Genomic DNA, 14,601 nt, shown 5'->3' on the forward strand with positions numbered 1-14,601 from the left:
TGTAACATATTCTTTCCACTTGTCTTTCAGTTGAAAAGGGGATGTGATTCCCACTGTGTATCATTGCTAGATGATCCAACATCCCTTCTTGGTTTCCTTAGCCCTTTTCACATCTCTTTATAAAAGCTCCCTTATTAATGTTCTTCTGTTAAAACAGCTATCATCTCAATCTTTCCTGAAAGCCATACAAGGCCAGATCTCTTGTCACTTCTTAAAATACAGTCTTGTTTCTTTCTATCATGTAACTTCCCTCTATAGAATGTCAGCCTTTTAAGGCATAGCAAACAAAACAGTTGCAGCAGTTAATGCATGAAAGACAACCTCAGAGACACTAAAACAGGTTGATTTCCTATTAAAAAAAGAAAATCAAGCACTTCTTCTCGTGTTAATTCGACTAGGAGTGAGCCCAAATTTGAATTCTCCACTACTATCTTTGTGTCTTCTCTACATCTGCAGTCTGTAGTTACTAGCCTGTCTATAGTATATTTGTAGTATGAGTCTGAATGTGCACTCTATTATTTGTGACTCTACCTAGGTCTGCCCCTGTGTTTCTCTGCCTCTCACAAGGGACTTTGCTCTTTATTTATTGAACAGCACAGGGGAAAAAATGTGAGAAAAGGCTAAGCAATTCTTTACAGAGATCACTGTATAAGAGTTTTACAAGGGAAGAACTGATTCTACTGATAGAGAGGCTCTCAGTACTGAAAACGGGCATGATTAAGCTGTATCTACACGTTGGTTGCAGCATGTATGGTGGGTATCTGATTTATAAGGTTGCTTCCAACCTTTTGGTTGCTTTTCATAAATGATTATTAAACCACACACATATACATTATTCTTGGTGAGGGGCATGGAAGAGTATATGGCTTAACACTAGCTTTATATTGATAATACAATAGTTTTTATGAATATTTTGGACATCATAAATTCCTTGGATTTATCTAAAATCTTCCTGTAGTGATGTTTTGTTGTACCTTAATAAAATTTGCCAGAAGATCAGAGGACAGAACAAGTCACTAGATTAAACATAGATGCCAGGCAGTGGTGGCACACACTTTTAATCCTAGCACTTGGGAGGCAGAGATCCATTTTGATCTCTGAGTTCAAAGCCATCCTGGATTACATGACAGTGATTCAATCTAGGAGAGAAACAGAGCCAGGCAGTGGTGGCACACACCTTTAATGCCAGTACTTGGGAAGCTCATACGCCTTTAATCCCAGCACTAGGAAGGAAGTGATATGGCTAGGCAGAAAAAGGTATATAAGGCCTGAGGAGACAGGAATTAAAGCTTTTTCAGCTAGAAGCTCTTTTTGGCTGGAGGCCCTTTTGGCTGAGAACCCAAAGGCTTTATGTCAGAGGATTTGTGGAGTTGATGAGGTGAGAAGTAGCTGTGGCTTGTTCCTGTGAGTTCTGCTAAAATTTAGTCAGCTGGGGGGTCAAGAGATACTTTCATAAGAATGTATTACTGTAGCCGGGCAGTGGTGGCACTCGCCTTTAATCCCAGCACTCGGGAGGCAGAGCCAGGCGGATCTCTGTGAGTTCCAGGCCAGCCTGGGCTACCAAGTGAGTTCCAGGAAAGGCACAAAGTTACACAGAGAAACCCTGTCTCAAAAAACAAAAAACAAAAAACAAACAAACAAAAAAAAGAATGTATTACTGCAAACAGTACATCTCCCTACTTCTGCTAAGATCTATGAGAGTCTGTGACTGCATTGCCTTATATGGCAGATAGACCACAGATGTGATTAGGGAACCAAACACTAAAATGGAAGATACTATTGGACTGCCTGGGTTCATCTCACCTAATAACATGAGGTGTTCAAAACAGATCCTTCCTTTCCTTGTTAACTTACAGAGATAATGCAGAAAGAGACAAGAGCTATGCCAAGTGGTAAAGGACGTCAATTTGTCATTGTTGACTGTCTTTGTCTATTTTAATCTATGTAACAAATTACCACAGACTTAGTCATTGATATAGATAGATATATAGATATATATATATATATATATATAGATAGATAGATAGATAGATAGATAGATAGATAGATAGATAGATAGATAAATGTTTCTCTGACACATAGTCTAGAGGCTGGGCATCCCAAACTCAAAGGATGCATCTGAGTAGAGGCCTTCTTACTGAATCATAAATCACAGGACAGGCAAGTAAGTGTGCCCCAGACAGAGAGAAAGACTTCTGACCAATCTTAGCCTTTTTCATCTGGAAACCACTTTCATTAAGAATAATAGTCTATTCACAGCATCCATTAGGTTGTAGCTCGGCTTTGAGATGGAAGACAGAGACACAGGCCAACAAACAGAGTCACAGTATAGTGGCAAAAAATGGCAGTCAACAGGAGGTCCTACACCTCACCCTTGGTTTTACCAATGACTTGGAGGATACAGGCAAAAACTCTGCTGGGACTCCCCAAAAGGAATAAAACTCTACTTATCTGTCACTGTTTTGAATTTAGCACTATTATACTCATGTTGTTCTTCAGACATGTCAAGATAAGGAATAATAAATGATTTTTTTTTTTTAGGAGGACAGAAAACTAACAAAGGCTTGGGTTTCCCTGAGCTTCCATGATGTGCTCTGTGCCAAGGACAGATCCTGCACACAGAGATAGTCTTTACATCTGGAGAACTGAAAACAGTCACTAGATTATAGTTTATAAAACTTCTATAAAAACATAATTATTTATGATGTTTACAAAATACAAAACTATGAGACTGTCAAGAGGTAAATTCACAAAATTTCAGTGAATTTTACTACTGTATTCCAGATACTCCTTACCAAAATAAACATCCCACTTGATCTATCATTGGAGAATTCAAGTGGCATTGAAATACTCTCAGTTCTCGTCCAAATTCAAAGTGCTATTCCACTTTCCAGCATTTAAGATGTAGTACACTGGATAATGATCTTTTAAAAATGTCGATTCTTTGAAGTCTCTCATGAAGGCTTATTTAAATTCCTCTTAAATTGTCAAAATCTATGTTTTGAAATAATTTGCTATGTAGATCACACTAACAGCTTATAAAAAATTCAATGATATTGTGTCTCTGCAGCATACACTATGAACATAAAAAAAATCAAATTTAAAACTGAATATGTGATTTTTATGTAGAAAGAGATCCTACTCAGGCAAACTATGTTTTCCTATCCTTGAAACAGACTGAATTATCAATTTGAATATATAACTAATCAAATTGGAAGAGAGTGATTGAAACTAGCTATACAACCAACTCCTATTAGTATAGAGCTGAACTTTCTCTATGTTCTGTTTATGTAGATGTAGTTTGGAGATATTACATTATCATAAATCAAAGATTTTAAATGCATGCCGGAAGGCAAGTTTATCCTATCCCAAATGTTCTAAACATACAGGTTGCACAAATGTGAAACATCAAGATTGATCGATTTATTTATTTATTTATTTATTTATTTATTTATTTATTTATTTATTTATATTCCCAACAGATTTATTTTTAAAGGCATGGTCTACAGGAAGGAAAAAATGAGGTACAAATATATAGACTAAAAATAAATACAAATGTAAGCTGTTTTACTAATTATTTTATAACCACAAACTTGTACAGAAGATGCCATGTACAAAACATAACAGATTCAAAACATGGTGCTCCTTTAGCAAGGCTGAAGATTCATCCTCCATTACCTAGGGTTTATACTACAGTCCTTATTATTAGATGTTATCACTGGGTGTTCAGTGCAGTCCATGTTTTTAGCCCAATTTGAGCAGAATGGCCATCTGACCCAGGTAGATTAAGTATTTGGTTTCCTGTGTCCCATAACTACCAAAAGGGCCACCCCACAATGCAGGGCCAGGTGGGGTTCTACTTCTTGTCAAACTCTTTCATGATATGAGCCATGAGATCCTTTTCCATGTTACACTTCTTCGACACTGGGAAGCACATTCCTCCGAGTCATGTTGCATCTCTTCCAAGTCCACTGCAGTTTTGATCACTGCCTTCCGGTCACATTGGTGAAGCAGGGGCCAATGCTGCAGAGAACCAGTTGCTACCGAAGCTGTGGGCATCTAAACAACTATTTTGAATTATTAGAAACTTCGAGTTTTTATAACATTTTGAAATTGTTGCTAGAATTTAATGAAAACTCTGACCCCAACAAGAAAGAATATTTTTACTGTGGCACAGGTCTCTCTCTGTGGTCCCTGACTCAGCATCACCAGGGAGAGTTAGATGCAAGTTATTGGGCTCAACAAAAGGGACCAGGTAATGGAGCCCAGCTTTAGTGTCCATGATCACTGCAAATTATTGCAGTAGCCCAGGAAACTGACTGGTAATTCCTGGTCTAAAGTTAAACTGAATTAAACCAAAACAAAAAATAGCCAAACTAACAAAATTGGATATTTACTTATTTTAAATAATCATGAATTTCTTAAAATTACTGTCTGAAATATAGCTATGTATATATAATAATATCACAGTTTTCACAAGTTCCCAATTATCAATCAGGAAATGGTAGTGAGGTAAAGAAAAAACATAACCCTCTAGATCATGCAGTTTCTGTGCCTCCGTGAGTTTTGTTCCTTTGATCTGTGCATGTCCAGTTTATAAATGGCGATAATATCAAGAAGTATCTCATAAGATGAAGATAATGATTTTCTTGGTCCTTTTAAAGACATAAGCATGTTTTCTTTAATACTACATGCCCCGGCCAGCAGGGCTTCAACGGGTTCTCGGCCACCCTAAGGACGGAATGATAGGGACAGGAGACACAAAGAAATTACACCAGGACAAGATTCTGATCAAGGTGCAACATTTTTTTTTCTCCAGGAGGGTTTATATAGTTCCTGCAGAGTAGGGGGAGCAAGAAGCTGTTATCTGCATAGAGTGGGGCAAGCTAAGAGGATGTTTATGTAGGATGTTTACAAGGTGAAAGGGTCAAGGGCTCTGACTCAATGTCCTGTTGCTAAGCAACCTGACTGTAAGATGATCTAGTTCCTTGTCTTACTGGGGGTCTGTATTTTTCCACTAACTAGAGATTCTGTCCTTGTCCCTGACAACTACAAAATGATATCTCTGACCCAATGGGGTTTCATGTGAGGATTTCTTCCAGTACATCTAAGCACACTTTACTTACAGCTACTGAGAGCAATATGGGGCAATCAGGGCCACCTCACAATACCCTGCTGCCTGATTCACTCACACAAGTACTATGGTGAAAGCCCATAAGGCAATTAATTGCTAGTAGACATTGGACTGGACACAAGGCCAGGTAACACAATTCTGTCTCATTCAACTCCTAGGACCAGCAATTAAAAAGAAAGGAAAAGAAAGCAGAAAGGTCAAACATTTTCTCATACTACAGAGAGCAGAAAACATGAATGCCCATTTCATTCACATACCACTTAGGGAAGTTGGCATTATTCCCATTTGACTAATAAGGACATAATAGTCTTAATATATGGAGATCTTACTAATATTCAACTGAGAAGGGGGTGGTGAAGATAAGATTAGTATTAAAAGGGTATTTAGTCCTTGTGCTTTCTTATGTAAGGCTTCTTATATAAAATAGAGTCAATAGTTCCTACAAATATACAGTAAGGACCTAATTGTGCATCACTGATTGAGGATTGAGAAGTGAGCATTAACTGTAGATGGAAAAAGGAAGCTTACCCTATAAACACACAATACCAACATCTACTGGATGTTGTCAGGGTCTACATGCTATAAGTACAGGAAGAAACTGTATTCCAGATTATAAACACACCTGGGGATGTGTCCAGTTAGAAAGAACAACAGTGAGTCCAGCAAAACAGCTGTTCTCCAGCTGTAGGTGGAAACCCTTTGGAGATAGTATATCAGATATCCTGAATATCAGATATTCACATTATGATTCATAACCATAGCAAAATTACAGTTATGAAGTAGCAAAGAAATAATTTTGTGGCTAGGGGTCCCTACAACATGAAGAACTGTATTAAAGGGTCACAGCATTAGGAAGATTGAGAACCACTGCAGGAGATCAATGGTATCTGATCACCATGGTTAAAAGTACACAGCAAGTCTTTAAACAATTCAGTGGCTATAAAGGATTTCACTTGCCTGAAAGAATACATAAAGGATCATGGAGATTGGAGAAAAGAATCATTTAGCTCCATTGGGCAGTACAATTTGTATTCTGTCTTTATATTTTTGTACAGCCTTGGAAGTTATCTGCTTCTTTCTCCTCTGACTCTGGCTATCTGTTATCTTCCATCATGAATAATATTATTCTGTTTTGTACTTTTGCAGGATTAAGTTCCATAGCCACATTGCCTCCAAAACCAGACCTTACCAGTAGTCTTTCATATCTCCCAAAGATACTAGAGCTAAACCAATTCTTAAGAATATTAAATCTCCAGATGCTTGTTTATGATGTTGCCATGTGGCAGAAAAGCATGGCTGTACCTTGGGAGATCCAGTATCTTTTCAATGTGTATAGCTGCAAGGTTTGAACAGTCATTTTCTGGAAAAGGTTGGGGACAGTTAGCCAGGATTACTGTTGAAGGAATGTCTGAACGTTATTATGGTCAGTAAATCATCTGAATAAAAGATGCGTTTGATTAGCTATCTTTAACTGAAGTGAAATTTTGCTTGTTTCTGTACTAAATTTGAACCGAGTCCTCCTATATAGGTGGGAGGAGATTTGAAGGTGAAATTTCAAAAGTGCCTTTGTTTTGCTACCCTGTTTTAAAAAAAACCCTCTACCCTCCATGGTAAGAAACATTTTGGACATTTGGTTACCGTGAATTTCAAAAGAATTTCCTATGACAGCATGGTAGTCCCCAAAGATGTTTTACCTACCATGGGAAGTGTCATTGTTCCTAAAGAAGGTAATAAAATCAGCAAGAAAATAATCAACCTTCTCTATAGGATATCGCCGTCTTAATTGACTGTAGACGCTTGAATTGATTTTTTAATCTACAGACACAGGACAAGGTCAGCAATAGAGAAAGCTGATATTGCTTTATTTTCATAGAGAGATATTTAATGTTCAGAATATAAACATGAAGGGTGGTGCTTTGAAAAAATGCTTTAAAACAAAAGACATTAATTGTATTTTTTTGTTTATTTAATTTTTTTATTCATTTTGCATAACAACCACAGTTCCCCCTTCTTCCCCTCCTCCCGATCCTCCCCCACTTCCCTCCAACCCCACCCTCATCCATTTCTCAGAGAGGATAAGGACTCCCATGAGGATTTCACTGTGATTTCTAAACACTGTTTAACAAAAATTATTTAGAAGACCTTGTGTTTTGGTTGAGGGGTAGGTACAGTCAGATATAGAGTCCTTATCTAGAATCCATGAGGCCATAAGTTCAACATATTCTTATGTGTTCAACATAAAATAAATATATAACTTTTTATATGAAATTTGAAGGAGGGAATGAAGAAGGGGAGATGGATTTGTAAGGAAAGATAAGAAAGAGTTGGGGTGAATATAATCAATATACATGGTATGCATGTATGAAATTCTTAGAGTCAATAAATATATTATACTGAAACATATTCTTAGGGATTATTTTTAAATTTCCATTTAATAACAGTGTGGTGAAATAACACATATCTAATACTCTAAAATAATTTTCATTTTATTAAAAAGTGAGTTATAATAAGTAAAAATATTAGCTATTTTTTAAAACTAGTCATTGAAAAGAAATTTATGGGTGTAAAGGAAGCCCTGAATGTGTGAAGTCATGAGTGGGTATGTGTTGTTCACTTGAATTAGCTTTGTCAAAGATCAAGTGTTAGACCCATGTGACCAGCAAATGCTTTTCCAGGTGAGGTTCAGAGGGATTACAAACCCTTCCTCTGGTCCAAGTACAAATGTTGACAGTGGGTACAGAAAATATCTATCATAACACTCCCCCCAATATATTTATGATCCAAAGACTGCTCCCCTACACAGACTACACCAACAGAGAATAGCTGAATCTGGCTCCTGGTTCTGCTGTAAGTAATAACTCTGCCTCCCTGTTCAACTATATTTATTGAACACACTAAGCTTTCAGGGTTGCTGTGGCTTCTTCATCACAGAGACCAGTCCACTTGATCCCAGGCTTCCTCTGTCTCTTTGTCTGTCCTTCGTCCTTCCCCTGCTACCCCAGTCAGGAAAATCCCTGGAAACCATGCAAGGTCAAAAAAATGAGTTACTATTGTCCACAAAAAAAAGGATGAAATTCTTTTGTTGTTGTTGATTTAGTATTAAATATTTTCCAAATAGTTTCATTATTTCTTCTATTTTTGAGATTAAAATATATAGTTTCTCCCTTCTCTATCTTCCCTCAAAACCCTGCCATATACTCTTCTTTACTCTCTTTCAACTTCAGGGCCTCTTTTTTCATTAATTGTTGTTAAATACATATATGTATATACATAAATATTTCTAAATACATAAATACACTCCATTTAGTCTATATAATATTCCCTTGGTACATGTTTCTAGGGCTGACCACTTGGTCTTGGTAACCAGTTGTGCTCATCCCAGGGGAATACTATTTCTCTTGCTCTCAGCAAACCTTAGTTGACTATAGTTCTATGAATAGGGTTGAGGCTTCATGGTCTTTCCCCAGTCCACTTTATTTTGTCTATTGCTGTTGCCTTTGTTCAGTTCATATTTGGGCAGTCATATTGGTGAGACTTTATGAGTAGAGCTTCTGACATTACTAGGAGGCACAATGTCTTGGCCAATTCCTTGGTCCTTTGACTCTGATAACTTTCCACCCCCTTTCTTGCAATGATCCTTTAGCCTTAGATGTGGGAGTTGTTTTGTAAATGTATCCATGGAGACTGAGCCCTTACTATTCTGAATTTTTATTGGTTGTGGTTGTAATGGTCTCTATTTGTTGCGAAGAGAAGTTTCTCCATGATAAATAAGGACTATACTTAGAGGAGGGTATAAGAACAAATATTTAGAATGTAGTTAGCATTTATGCCAGTTCAGGAATATGGTGGTTATAGGTTCTCCAAAACCCAAGACTTTACTAGCTCAGGTTTTACGGCTAAATTTCTTAGCACCAGGCTTGATTTCCTTCTTGCTCAACCTGCTGTAAGTCCAATTAGAAAGCTATTTGGTTACTGGCAAGGTTTACATGCCATCACTGCACCCTTTGTGTTATCATACCTTTCTGGTTATTGTTGTGACTCGCAGATTTTTATAGTTGGGTAGGATTGTTGGTTGTTTCTCTCCTTTGGAAACTTGTATGTCATCTTCTGACATCCTGTAAGCTAGGCCTCAAACAGAAGGCTTTTAAGTCAGTTTGAGCCCAGGGGTCTCCTGGACCTATGTCTGAAGTGTACAATGTCTTAAGCAATAAGAGCTTCCCTTCTACCTTTTAGAGACAACCAACTGCAATGGAAATAGACTGTGTTTCAGGGGGTCTCTTGGACATCCCTGACTAACAACTCAAAAGAGTGATGCTCATGCCTGGATTTGGGGTTTCTATTAGATGGTCTTTGACTCCTGGAGGAAGCCTTGTCAGCCCAGATGGACAATTTTCATTTAAACTATGTAAATATAACTTTTTGCATCAGATTTGGTAATAAAAAGTAAAGCATGGCTGGTATTCATCCCATAACCTGTATATATACCTCACCATCTGATTTGCCATTTGAGATTTCTTTTGGAATTTTTCACAATCAAAATTTAGTGATACTCTTTCACCATATATATATATATATATAGTAACCATTATATATATGAGTATAACCATTTTGGGGCTATGGATTAATAGAAGCTTTCGAAATCATAGGTGCACTAGAAAGGCCAATTTTCTTTCTTATATATTTTTCTCTTGGTCTCAATGACTTGGATGCTGCTCATTTTCAGTTGCCTTTGGATGATCATATTATGACTACTGAACTCCAACCTCAGTGTGGCTTTCATGTGGGTTTTGTATAGCTGACGGCACAACAGTTTCATTCTTAAGGAAGAGGCTTCCACTATTTGTTAAGAAAGCAAATTCTAGTGTGTTTATATAGGCTTCTTTGTTTATAGCTTTAATAACAGAATCTAATATCAATTTCTTCATTTTATTAAACTACATCTTGATAATCATTATTAATACAATAGATTAAGGTGGTCCTTGACTTTATAAAGAGGTTTATTTTAGTTCTTAAGGAAAAAATTATCCTTATCCAAGACTTACTATACCTTCAACTGTTTGGAATTTGGCAGAAGGACGGACCTTTGACATTCTGTGGAACCAGCTGACAATGTCTGTCAGTTTTGCTTTGAAACAGCAAATATCCGATGTTCTTTGGGTTTCAAATCACACTGACCCTGAAGCTTAAAAATAACATTTATTTGCTTTCTGAGAATACCTCTTGTTTTAAAAGGTTTTCTTTTAAGTTTCTTAAAGTCATATTTAAAGCTAAAGAGAAGCTTTTGCAATAGATGGATCTTTGGAAGAGAGAACACTCATGACTTAACCAAATGACCCCATTTTCCAGCTTTGAAGCTATATCATCTTTTGATCTTTTTTTCCCTCTCTGTCAATTTTTAATTATAATTTTCATTGAGTAGGTTGGATCTTTGATACAGTTCTTTTTTATTTATAGAGACCATCATTTTTCATACAGTAAATTTAATGAAAAGAAAATGGCAAGATAGCTTTCAATGTCTCTGAAAATATAACACTGATTAAGACACCAATCAAAATATTTTTTAAAATTATTTTAAAATCATTTATCTGGAAAATAATCTTAATTAATCTCAGATTTATTAACTGTGAAAATGATCTGGTATCTAAGTAACAAAGATAGCTGACCACATAATTTTAGCAATGTCCAATGTAAAATTAGTTTGGAGGATAAAAGGGTACATTATTTATATTTTTTATTCATATACTTTATCCCATTGAGTCCAAATAGTGTTACCTATATGAGCATGCCCGTGGGGTCATTCACTGGGGCACAGGGAATCCACCAGTTGCCACACTCCCAAAAAGAGAAAAGAAAAAAAAAAGTATTTTTCTCTCTCCCAGAAGCCATTGATTGCCAGGAGCTCCTCAAACAGGGGTGAGTTTTTGGAGACCTTCCCACTCCATGTTAGCATTTTTTAACTAGCATGATCTCATGCAGGTCCTGTGTAGGCAATTAGAGTTCCTGTGAGCTCATTGGTACAGCAGCCATGTCATATCCAGAGGACATCGTTCCATAGCTCTTCTCCCTTTCCTGCTTTTGCATCTTCCTTGTGAAATTTCTTGAGTACTGGGAAGTGGAATATACAGATGTCTTATCTACACCTGTGCATTAACCATTACCCATTGCAATAAGAAGCCTCTCTGACCAAGGCTGGCAGCAGTTTATATCTATGGCTATAAACATAAATATTTAGAAGACAATTTGATAACATGTCTATTTAGAAAACAAATATATCAATGTGTTCTGACTAGGACGTACAACATCCCAAACCATGAGTTTGGATCATACTTACTATACCAGGCATGAATCTTATCCTGGGGAGCAGGTCTCAAATTCATTCCAGAGAGTGGTGAATATCACCATAAACAATCTTGTCATTAACTGCACCAGTAGGAACATCTTCCCTGGGAGGTAGATATTGTAGCATATAGGGTCTAGTGCTGGATAAGACCATTGATATGTTTAGTCCTCAGGCAACCTGCCTGGCAGCCTCTAGAACTATGAAAACTAGCCAGCAGAAGTTTTCACTTTGAGCCTGAGTGCTCTGTGCCTCACAAACAAAGTGAGTGATGGTTTAAGTAGGAAACATCTTACCATAGTTATAGCAGGTGACAGAGAACAATAGGAGTAGCTTTTGTCGTTTGGAGCACCTGCAAGGCCTCCAGAACCAGTAACTGTGATGATGTCTGGCACTGAAATTTTTATTTCATAGCCCATGTCCTCTGGGAGTAGCACTGTTCACTAATGTAGAATACCTCATTAAAATTTTTTTTCTTAAAAATATTTTGTATTAGTAATGGTTCTCTAGAGTAATTTAATTAATACAAGTATTATATATAATATACATTAGAATTTATTAGATTGGCTTACAGGCTATAATCCAGCTAGACTTACAATGGCTCCCTAGCAATAGAAAGTCCAAGAGTTCAGTAGTTGTTCAGTCCAAATTACAGGACGTCTCAGCTGTTCATCAGTATATTCTAAAATGCTGAAAAAGTAAGCTCTAATGCTAATGAAGGGATAGACTTGCTAGTGAGAGTTAAGGAAACCAGACAAAGAGGGGGAACTTCCTTCTTCTATGTCCTTTATATAGGCTAATATCAGGAGGTTTGCCCAGATTGAAGGTGGATCTTCCTACCTCAAAAGATCTGGGTTAAAAGTGGGTATTCCCACTTCAAATGATTTGATTTAAAAAAAAAATCTCTCACAGGTGTACCCAAATGCTTAGCTTTTAGTTAAATGAAGATATAGTGAGGATGACAACCAAGAATAGTCATCATATATTTTAATTAGTTTACAAACTACTGGGGTTTCATAATTTTTTTCAAATATCTTCAGTTTGAGTTAGTCTACTCTCTTTTCATTCTTTCCATAACCTCCTTGATCCCATCCTCATTGGTACATTTACATCCCAGTATAATATATGTCCGGGAGTGTGACAGCTGTGTCACAAGGTAGGTCTATTTCTAATTTTCTGAGAATCCTCTGACTGATTTGTAAAGTGACTACACTAGTTTACAATCCCAGTAACAGTGTATAAGTGTTCACCTTTCCTTATATCCACGCTATAATTTGTTGTCATTTTACCCTTCATTATGGAATTCTGACCGTGGGAAGATGGGATCATAATGCACTTTTAATCTGCATTTACCTTATGATTGAGGATGTCTTAAAAGTGTTTTCTGTCTATTTTAGTCACTGTTTTATTGCTATTAAGAGACACCATGACCAAGGCAACTCTTAAAAGAGAAAGCATTTGACTGAGAGCTTGCTTACAGTTTCAGATGCTTAGTCAATTATCATCATGACAGGGAGCATGGTAGCATTCATGACAGGCATGGTGCTGAAGAAGAGTTTGAGAACCACATTCTGATCTGCAGGAAGAGAGAAAGACAATGGCCTGGGCATGGGCTTCTGAAACCTCAAAGCCCACTCCCAGTAACACACTTCCTTCAATAAGGCCACAACATCTAATCCTTCCAATCCATTCAAGTAGTGCTAATTCCTGATGTCTAAGCATTCAAATATATGAGCTTATGTGGGCTGTTCTTATTTAAACCACCATATTCTACTCCTTGGCCCCCACAGGCTTATAGATATATCATAATACAAAAATGTATTTAGTCCAACTTCAAAATCCCCTCCAGTCTTTCACAGTCTCAAGAGTATTTAAAAGTCAAAAACCCAACTTCTCTTCTGAGACTCAAGTCAATCTCTTAACTGTAACCCACTGTAAAATCAAAATAAAAAATACTTACAAAATACAATAGCACACAATACACATTATCATTCCAAAAAGAAGGAAAGAGATCATAGTGGGGAAATACTAGACCAAAGCAAGTCCAAATCCCAGCAGATAAACTATAAAGTCTGCATCTCTGTGTCTAATGTCAAAAGGCTCTTTTCAGACCTCTAGAGTTCTTCAGCTTTTTTGACCTCAACACCTCCCTCTCTCTATCTCTCTCTGTCTCTCTGTCTCTGTCTCTCTGTCTCTGTCTCTTGGTCTCTGTCTTTCTGTCTCTCTCTGTGTCTCTCTCTCTGTGTCTCTGTCTCTGTCTCTGTCTCTCTCTGTCTCTCTCTGTCTCTCTGTCTCTCTGTCTCTGTCTCTCTCTCTCTCTCTCTCTCTCTCTCTCTCTCTCTCTCTCTCTCTCTCTCTCTCTCTAGTTCCACACCTGATCTGCAGCTTTCCTTGGCAGGTATCCTATGATTTTGACATCTTCATCATCTTGGGGTCTCCAACACAACCACAGCTACACCCAATGACCTTTCTAGGCCTCCAGTAAGGACACCCTTGACACAGGCCTGGCCTTGGCACCTTTCCTTAGCTATGGAGGGGGACACCACAACCTCTTTCTTGAGTCCTTGACTCTAAACCCAGAACCATGTTGCTGAAGCTGACAACCTCTGTTGCTTGATGGGACTGGAACTTGGCCTCCTCGTTCAATTACATTTGTATCAGTTGTCTGTTGTTGATGCTTTCGTTCACGGCTTAAGCTTTTTCTTTAATTGTTTTTCACAAGTTGGAAGCTTAGCTGGACAGAGTCTTGCTTTGAGGTCACTTCTCTCATCATTCCTTTTCCCATCAGGCTTTTCTCTAAGCACCATATCTCCTTGAGCTCTAGATTAGCCCCATTATACTTCCCGGTGCTCCTTTTCTTCTCAAACTGTACATTTTGCTTTTCTAGTTGTTCAGCGTGTTCCTTTTCATTACAGATCTGCATTAAAATGATTACTAATAACCATGAGACACAGGCAACACTAGACTGTCTTGAACTCTCTTCTGTGACTAATCTAAAACCCTTCCATTTATCCTCAGGCAGCTTTTTCCTGACAAGGGCAGAAGGTAGTCACACTCTTTGCCAAAATATCACAAGAATGGTCTCTAGGCCACTTACTAATATTCTTCTCTTCTGATACCCCTTGAGCTG

The 14,601-nt window shown here is 37.5% G+C and overlaps 1 protein-coding gene and 1 pseudogene across 2 annotated transcripts in view; one reads left to right on the forward strand and one right to left on the reverse strand.

The window, feature by feature from the left end:
- The window catches only part of Grid2 (glutamate ionotropic receptor delta type subunit 2), a 1,417,491-nt gene that overhangs the window by 807,168 nt on the left and 595,722 nt on the right, over window positions 1-14,601 (forward strand). The window lies entirely within an intron of this gene.
- LOC121828184 (dynein light chain 1, cytoplasmic pseudogene) lies at window positions 3,745-4,059 on the reverse strand (annotated as a pseudogene).

The sequence above is a fragment of the Peromyscus maniculatus genome, chromosome 3, assembly GCF_049852395.1.
Source record: "Peromyscus maniculatus bairdii isolate BWxNUB_F1_BW_parent chromosome 3, HU_Pman_BW_mat_3.1, whole genome shotgun sequence".
Classification (NCBI taxonomy): Eukaryota; Metazoa; Chordata; class Mammalia; order Rodentia; family Cricetidae; genus Peromyscus; species Peromyscus maniculatus.